Source organism: Rhinopithecus bieti, unplaced genomic scaffold (genome assembly GCF_001698545.2).
Source record: "Rhinopithecus bieti isolate Rb0 unplaced genomic scaffold, ASM169854v2 scaffold_37857, whole genome shotgun sequence".
NCBI lineage: Eukaryota > Metazoa > Chordata > Mammalia > Primates > Cercopithecidae > Rhinopithecus > Rhinopithecus bieti.
The window spans coordinates 751,337-761,505 of NW_016816299.1; positions in this window are offsets into that span (position 1 = coordinate 751,337).

Sequence of the window (10,169 nt, forward strand, 5' to 3'; positions counted from 1 at the left end):
GTGTACCTGTCTGATTCTTCCTTTGGAAGTTTCCTCTCAGGGGTGTACTCCACCCTGTGAGGTGTGGGGTGTCAGACTGCCCCTAGTGGGGGATGTGTCCCAGTTAGGCTACTCAGGAGTCAGGGACCCACTTGAGCAGGCAGTCTGTCCGTTCTCAGATCTCAGCCTCCGTGTTGGGAGATCCACTGCTCTCTTCAAAGCTGTCAGACAGAGTCGTTTGCGTCTGCAGAGGTTTCTCCTGCATTTTTGTTGTTGTTGTTTAGCTGTGCCCTGTCCCCAGAAGTGGAGTCGACAGAGACAGGCAGGCTTCCTTGACCTGCTGTGAGCTCCACCCAGTTGGAGCTTCCCAGCGGCTTTGTTTACCTACTTAAGCCTCAGCAATGGCAGGCGCCCCTCCCCCAGCCTCGCTGCTGCCTTGCGGTTAGATCACAGACTGCTGTGCTAGCAATGAGGGAGGCTCCGTGGCCGTGGGACCTTCCCGGCCAGGTGTGGGATATAGTCTCCTGGTGTGCCCGTTTGCTTAAAGCGCAGTATTGGGGTGTGAGTTACCCAATTTTCCAGGTGTTGTGTGTCTCAGTTCTCCTGGCTAGGAAAACGGATTCCCTTCCCCCTTGCGCTTCCCAGGTGAGGTGATACCTTGCCCTGCTTCAGTTCTCGCTGGTCGGGCTGCAGCAGCTGACCAGCACTGATTGTCCAGCACTCCCTAGTGAGATGACCCCAGTACCTCAATTGAAAATGCAGAAATCACGGGTCTTCTGTGTCACTCGCACTGGGAGTTGGAGACTGGAGCTGTTCCTATTCAGCCATCTTGCTCCGCCCTCTCCCAGATTTTCTCATTAGCTTTTTGTTATTGATTTCTACTGTACTGTGGTTATAGAACATGCTCTGTCTTTGATTTTTTGTGTGTGACTTATTATATATTCCAGTATATGTAAGATGACATAATTATTTATTATTTTAACTGTCACACTTTTGAGTTTTATGAAACACCTGCTCACCAGATGACTCCTAAGGACAATAGGTACAAACAAGGACTTTCCTGAGCAAACCGGTCTGTATAGTTACCCAAACTATGTGACACATCTTTATAACTTCCATAGGTAGTTGAAAATTATTTCTGTTCTACAGTTGAGTAAAGTGTTTTATATATAAACTATAAATTGTATAACAAAAGAGAGTAACTATGTAAAAAAAATAAACATCTATACCCTGTTTAGATTTTCCCATGTGTAATTTGTCAATTATAAATAACAAAGTAATTTGAAGAAGGAAATAAGATAATAGATCCACTATCAAATGTAAAATAACCCATAAACACATGTACACACAAACACACCTTTTTTCCTCAAATTTCACAGCTAGAATTTTCAGTAAAGTTTTTAGAAAATGATTTTGTTTGCCTTTTGACTAAAGTTAATAAAGTTTTTTATTATAAGCACAACAAATCAGGATATCCTAAAATCATAAATTTAATGACTAGATAGTTTCACTTTACCTCTCTAGCTAATAGGGATCATATTGCTAATTTGTTTTCAACATTTTCCATCCTCCAGTCTCCAGGAAGCTGAGCTCTGTGGACCAATTCAGTCAACCTCTTTTGTCCTCTGGCATTTGGTTGGCTTCAGCTAATAGGAGACAATTATGGGAGAGCATAGGTAGGAAGACAGCAAGATTCAGGCATTTATTGCCCTAACTTGCTTTGTTGGACCTTAAAAAGTTACCCATTAACTCTCTTATACAGCTGTAAGTCTTTGTTTATCTTCCCCTCAACTTTCCTTCAGGTGTAGGAGTAGAAATGGCTTCCACTCTCACTGAATCCTCAACACATTCTATTATCTTACCTACACTGACAACTACAGCATTGTTGTTACAGTTTTTTTTTAATGAAAGCTAAATCAATTAACAATTATTCATAAGCACTTATTTATGTAATATTTAATACATAGTGAGATCCAATCTACAGTGAAGCCAGATGGGTAACAACTAATTACATACCTATCCAGATTTTAGTGAACATTGTCCTGTACACTATTTAAATTAATGCAGCCTTTATAATTAGATCTACAATTTGGTCTCTAAAGAAGACATAGACAGGAACTTTCCAACATTCGTATTTATTTCATGAAAATAACTTGTATATATGTTGGAGAACATATAAAATCTAGTAAAAGCTATCATTAGGAACAATAATATATTGTTTCTATATAATAATGTCCAATATATATGAGTTAGAGTAACCCAACTTCAAAAGATTCTTTTAAGACTAGTCATCAAATTTTACCTGCAAAGAATATTTAAAGTATTAAATTCCCAATAAGGCCTGGTGAGGTGGCTCACACCTGTAATCCTAGCAGTTTGGGAGGCTGAGAAGGGCAGATGGCTTGAATCCAAAAGTTCAAGACCAGCCCAGGCAATGGGGCAAAACCCTGTCTCTACCAAAAAAATACAAAAATTAACTGGGCATGGTGGCATGCCTGTGATCCCAGCTACTCAGAAGACTGAGGAGGAAGGGTTGCTTATGCCTCAGAGTTGGAGACTGTAGTGAACTGAGATTGCACCACTGCACTCCAGCCTGGATGAGAGAGTGAGACCCTGTCTCAAAAAAACAAAAATAAAAATCCCAATAAATACCATCAATTGCTTTCAAATGTATCTTTTTATCATGTTCGTTTTTCTGTTTGGTTTGAAAAAAATGGCATATGGCATGCCTTTTAAATAATAATACAAGGCCGGGCGCGGTGGCTCAAGCCTGTAATCCCAGCACTTTGGGAGGCTGAGACGGGCGGATGACGAGGTCAGGAGATAGAGGACCACCTGGTTTAACCCGGTGAAACCCCATTCTCTACTAAAAAAAAAAAAAAAAAAAAACTAGCAGGGCGAGGTGGCGGGCGCCTGTAGTCGCCAGCTACTGGCGGGAGGCTGAGGCAGGAGAATGGTGGGGGCAGGAGGCAGAGCTTGCAGTTAGCCAGGATCCGGTCCATGGCACTCCAGCCTGGGTGGACAGAGCGAGACTCCGCCTCCAAAAAAAAAAAAAAAAAATAAAATAATAATAATAATAATAGCGCCTTAAAATAAAATTATTGTAGAAATTTCATGTTATTTTCCTATACTATAAATCCTTAATACTATAAATACCATAAATACTTCAATACAGTTTGTCATAGATAAACAACATTATGAGAAAAACAGTGAGTTACAGACCAAGTTTCCTTCCTTACTCGAAGGGAACTCTATAGTCATTCCAAGTGAGAAAGAGTTAACTACAGAAAAAAAGGGAAAACAAGGAAAGCAAAAAAAAAAATGAACCTACATTCTGGAGCTGTCACCCTTAGCATCCTTGACTGAAACAAAGTTACATTTGGAGAACCTTGGAATTTGAGCATTTTAATTTTTAGGTAGAGGATTTCAAATATCTTTCCACCTTTGTTTGTACCAGGAACCATGAGTTTAGAGTAATTCTGAAATTATGAAGAAAACAAGTTGGTACTAGCTATAGAGTGGACAGTTCGACTTTTTTTACAATGTGACTTTTGTAAACACTCATTTGTCTCTGGTGGTATAGACTCTTTTGGAAATATTCTTACTAAAAGACTCGACTGCTTATATCTTGGCAAGTTGAAATACTAGGAATGCAATCATTAATAAGTCACTACTTACTGAGAAGGCAATTTAAAACAGAAATGTACAGGCAAGCTGCTATCAGTAGGGAAGAGGTTTCTAAGGTACCTAAGGATAGAAAAGAGAAGAACAGTAGGTTTTCATGCTAATTTGATCCATAACCTTTGCACAAAAGTGATGATGGAAATATCATAAGGAGTGAATGAAGGTCTCCAACCAAGCTAGTGAAAATGCTTCATAATACATCAGTTTTAAAACCTCCTTTCACTACGTATATACTGAGTGTCTCGTACCTAATAACACTTAACCTACTGGTATTGTAGAGTAATAGAAAAAGCAAGGATTTTGAAGTTAGATGAGTTGAAGTTAGCTGAATACATTGGGTGAACCATTTAACCTTTCTTACCTATGATGTTTTCATCTGTAAAATAAATATATTGGATGAGATTATCTAAAAAGTCTCATTGAGTTTCATAAAATCTATGGTGCTACATATGTTTAATAACCAAACTCCTGGTAGGGTATAAATGATATAATAAAGGAAGGAATTGGATTTATTTAAAAGAAAAAACCTGGTTTGGAGTTTTAAGCCTACTTAGATGTCTTCCCTACTGGCTTTGTGATCTTAGATTTGTAACTTAAGTCTTATGATAGTGCAATTTCTCTTCTCAAAATAAGCATAATAATTATTTGGTGACAGTGTTTTTAGTAAGGAAAAAATATGATAAAATGTAGAAATATGCTTTCTAAACACTATGCAAATATAACAAATTGATAATTATGTGTTGGTCAAGGATGTTGAGTCTCAAATCAAACTGTGGGTGCCTAAATTTAGACCTTTTTTGAAGACACATATTTCTGGCTAAGAGCAGCACAACATTTCATTCTTTCTTTCCCTACTGAGGATATTTTTGTGTGTTAAGACGCTGGTGTAACAAGATGGCGACGCCTCTGTTATCCTGAATCCCTGATTCAATAGTGAAGAAAAGTCCTCACTAACCAGAATTTAACAGGTAGATTTAGTGAAGAATAAATTCTGATAATTATGTCATGGAAATTAAGGAGTTAACTTAGCTTTGTAACATAACGAATTTTGCCTAAGTAACAGAAGCATTATTCCTGGAAAAAAAAAAAAAAATCTTTGTTGAGTATTACAGAGAGAAATTATTCTAAATGAACCTGACCCTATATGGATATTAAGCATGTTTAGACTTCAAGGAACACAAAGACTGAGTAGTTAAAACAACAAGAAAATGTGATGGTGGTGGTTATAATGATACATTTTAAGGTAGAGGGGTATATTTAGCTTTGGTGTTCATCATAAACTGAACCAGGCCCACGTCAATAACCAAGGAAGTTCGAACTAGGAAAACCATCTATTCAATGCCAGTTATGGTTTCAAGGTGCCCCTTCATTTCAAGAAGCTGATTATTCCAGTAAAAATAAAGTCTATCCTCTTAGGAACAGAAAATGGCAAGAGCAGAGAAGGTGTTATGGGTCTACTCATTGACAGAGATTTAAGGCAGTTCTCTATATGAAGTGGAAGACCGGAATAATATATGAGTACATTTATATATGTATACATACTTATAAAGGCATCATATAATCACATATGCATATATTATGTGTACATGCTTATGTTAGTCTCTGTAACTAGAATATTCCATGAAGGCAGAAATTTTCTCTCTCTTGCCTGGCCCAAAGTAGAAACTCAAGAAGTATTTGCTTTATTTACTAAAAAGGTGAGTAAATGGTTGAATAAAAGGAGCAGACATGTGAATGACTGAGTGACAAATATGAATGTTGGACACAGTGTATTTGGGGAAGAAAGTGCAGCTTGGTGTCATGTGGATACTAAATACTCAGGTTAGACACATTGAAAACTAGAATTAGGGCAGCAAAATGTAGGCACTAGGCTTTTAATATCTTTTCCACTTTTGTCAGAATTGTCTCAGGAACCAGTAGGGTGAGTGAATTTTCTTCACACTCTTGAATTTCATAAACTTCTAATCCTTGACTGTGATATTCTCTTTCTTAGCTGCCTGCATTTGTTGTCTCTCCTAAACAGATGCCTCTATGCCCCACTCAATTTTAATTTCTTCCCTCACCTTTCTATATACCTTTGTCTGGCTCATTTCTATTTAACTTATAGCCCTCAGAAAATTTTATTATCTCACAAAACTGAGCAATTGAGTGTGTGTGTGTGTGTGTGTGTGTGTGTGTATATGTGTATTTCACAGCAATCTTATTTTCTATTATAGTAGTTCCCCCTTATCTGTGGGGGAACAGTTCAAGACTCTCAGTGGATGCCTGAAACCGTGGATAGTACCAAACCCTATATGTGCTATGCTTTTTGTACACATGTATTCCTATGATATAGTTTAATTTATAAATTAGGCACAATCAGGGATTAACAGTAGTAACTAATAACAAGTCATAACAATTAAAATAATAAACTATAACAAAAATTATTGAGTATAATCTCTCTATTTCTCTCTGTCAAAATATTTTATTGTACTGTATTCACTTGTTATCAGACCCTGACTGACCATGGGTAACTGAAACTGCAGAAGGCAAAACCATAGATAAGTGATGGCTGCTGTATTTAAAAGCAGCTTTTCTTTAACCACAACTCATCTGGAAGCTCCATAAAACCAGTAATCACGATAATTACTCAATAATCATCAATAATGATATGAAGAATACATAAGTTAGTCAATACAACTAAAATTTGCTAATACTTGAAACTAAAAAATGCAGGTACTGATTATTTTATTTATTAGAGTTATTTTATATACATTGCCTAAGATTATTCATGGTGTAGAACATGGGGGTTCTGTAATACCACAAAAGTGAGAAAACATGCCTCTACTTTTGCCATACAAATAAATATATACAGAAAATAGTAGTGTGGGTTAAATAGTTTCCTTAGAACTTAGATAAAGTCTGAGATTTTTAGAATCACACACATAGCCTTGGTGAAATTATGTAGATTAAAATTTTTCTCAAGTATTCACACAACTCTGTAGTTTGTAAGCCTAAGCAACAGGAAGCAAAGAGAAACAGTGAGGTGACGAGATGAAAAAGAGTATCAAATCAACCCAATCCAGTAAGAATAATGGTAGCCTATCTTGTGAAGCCTACATGCATAGGTTAAACTTTCCCAGACTGTGAAATAAAAGATGACAGAATTGCATTCTAACTTTAGGCAACAATTGTGCAAAGATTCTGAATAAATATGCATATGTTTATAATATAAGGTAGTCACTAGAGTGTCTAATGAATCATCATTGGTCCAATTAATATGAACAACTACACAAAGGACAAAGTAAAATCTGAAGTGGAAATTATCCAAATGCAGTTTTGCAATGGACTTCTACTTCTGTCTTTCTGCAGAATTCAGATAACAACGACTTTTTAAAATTCTACTAATGAAATGTTGTAGACAACAGAAAAGGGCAGACTGGATGAATGTACTATATCTGTGAAAGAATAGGTGTATTACACATGAACAGACACAATCAATCTTCAATCATTGTCTGTAAGACAATCCACTGTTTTTGTCTATCCAGTCCCAGTCAGATAATCTTAAATGTCATTAAGGAGTTAGTAGACATATGATGCTACTGCACTATTTGGGTTTGAATCCTGGCTTAGACGAGTTAAATAGTTTATGGCTCAATTTTCTCATTGGTAAAGTTGGGGAAAACACTAGTAATTATTTCCTAAATTTCTTATAAAGGTTAAATAAGTTAGTATGTGTACATATTAGATAACTCTGTGTGTGTGTGTGTACAAATTATCAGATATTACTACAATTGTTAACACAATTCTATCATGGAAATCCATAAGACTTATTGAAGGAGGTGTTTTTGATCCATTGCTATTGAACAAGCTTATCTGAATTGACTTTTAGGAGCTTGACTCCCTTCTTTATTATGCTCTGTCAACTGTCATCCTGAGGATAGTAATAGCTAACTCTTATTGTGTAATCACCATATGTCAGACACATTGTGTATTAAAGATTATAATTATGATAAATGAATGAATAAATACATAATACATGCAACAGTTACTCACACTATCCCCATTTTTATTTTATGGGAACTGAAGCATAGAAAGCTCAATGATTTACTATGATCAAACATAAGATCAGAAGCAGATTTGAAGTCATACACTCTAAATCGAAGTCCAAGCCTGTCTTTCACATCTCTTTTCCTGCCTCTTAGTGATGGAGATATTCCTTTTTCTCCCTTAATCTTTCTCTCTCATTCTCCTCCTCCTCCTCCCACTCCTCCTCCACCTCCCCCTACCCCTCCTCCTCCTCCCTCTCTTCCCTCCTCTTCCTCTCCCTCCTCCTCCCCCTCCTCATTCTCCTCCTCCCTGTCCTGCTCCTTCCCCTCCTCCTCCCCATCCTCATTCTCCTCCTCCTCCTCTTCCTCCTCCTCTTCCTCCTCCTCTTCCTCCTCCTCCTCATTCTCCTCCTTTTCCCTATTCTCCTAGTTAGCCTTTGCATGATTACTAATGGAAGACTAACAGAATCTGATTCAGTTTGTACCTTCATCATTTCTGCCTGCTGGATAAAGTGACTACAAATGGTCCGGGGCAGAAGGAGGAGTGCTAGTGGGTGAAAATCCTGTAAAGACGTAATGGTTCCTTAGATTGGGGTGTTCATGATCAATGTATTGAGAAATTAGACTCTGCATGTATATCTAAGGTGAGGTCAAAGCAGCTTATTTTGACATTATCAAATACCCCCAATGACAATAGCAGCAGGAGTTGTGCAGATTAACTATGTGAACACCACAGCCAGGTAACTGAGTACATATCATAGGGTGAGTAGTTTCTCAGTAATAGCTAAATTTGAACATGCATTTGAGTAAAAGTATATCTATGACTACTAGTGAACTAATCTTTTCCTTGTGCAGACAACATTTTTGAGGATGGTATTTAACTGCTATAAAGTTAGTTTTTTGGAAAATGGGACAGAGGCAGGATCATAGACTGGGAATGAGGGTGAGTATCACGTGGCTATAAGGGGAAATAAAAGAAAAGATGACGGTCTACAGACTTGGAACCTCAAAATATTTAGAGCGCCAAAATACTCACAGGAGTTCTAGAGTTTGCAGTGGCAAGAGATCCAAATAGGCAGATTAGTGGTAGAACAGATAAAGACGTTGATAACTGGTCATTCTTTACAAATCAGAGAAGATCAAGGCTTTGCAGACCAGAGGCTCATACAATTCTGGCTATCTTCCTTGAGAAAATAAATAAAAAATAATAAATATAAAGTGTGGGTCATTTTCTTGCAAATGGCCAATGTAAAATAGTGGCCCAGAAGTTTAAGCTTGATTAACTCCATGATAAATCTACTACCAATTGCAGAATATATGTGTGAAATACATATTATTTTTATTCACTCCTAATGTCTTACAAAACATCATCTATAAAAATAATGAAAATGGAAATTCCTAAAATAAAAAACATGTACATTTTAAAGTATATATCTCAAATTGTTTCCAAGCTCCCTCTGTATGCCTTTTGTGATCCAAACACTTTAAAAAAACATTATTTTCTGCAAAAACTATTATGCAGTTTGGGTTACTTATGATTGCTATTATTTCTTATGTGAATTTTTTTTACAGATCTTCCAAATACTTATTAAAACGCAGGACATGTTCAACTCTGGACATCTGTTTAGAAAATGAAATATGGATCTGAAATAGTTCAAAAATTGAAAACGAAGTTAAGAACTTAGTCCTTTAAGAAATGATGAGGAGACCAACATCATCTGATAAAAGAGACTACAAGAGACTACAAATGGGCTGTTTGTACATGGCCATCCCCAAATTGCTGTCTTTCTTCTTGTCTACATGAAATCCTGAGATGAGGAAAGCAGTATTTATTTTCAATTAAAACCCCATCTTTTTCTGTAAACTCTTACTGCAACCAGTGTCTGATCTGTGCATTTTGTGGCTGAATTGAGGGAACCGAAAATAAATCTTTTGCAAAGTCAACTTATATTTTTCCCCAAGGATTCCACTTTTCAATTTTTATAGCCCCATTCTTTCTCTAAATTCATGTTTTTTATACATCCAAGTCCTTTTCCCTTCTTTTGGACTTTAGCAAGGAATTTATTGAAAGTTTTGATAATTATCAGGGAACAGGTTTAGCATTTCTTTAGTTAAGAAGCTGTTCTAAATTATCCCTAAGGGAAACTGAAACTCTTCCTTGGCCCCGTCACTCCACCCTCCAAGGACAGTATGTCTATGCACTGGAGTAGCCTTCCATGTTGAAATGCCACCCAAATCCTTTGAGATTCCTTGTATTGGTTTGATGAGCCTTCTGCCCCTTAAGTTTTTAAGTATTTTTACTCCACATAAAAGTAAACAGAAAAGCAAAGTGTCCTAAATTAGTTTTGAACCACTTGGATCAGATAAATCTACCTTGGGTAAAGAACTATCACAGTCAATAGAAATCCCTGGGCCTTCCAGTGATCCTGGAGCCTGAATTCCTAGATAGTAATTATGTGCTCCTTTGGCAGAAACTGA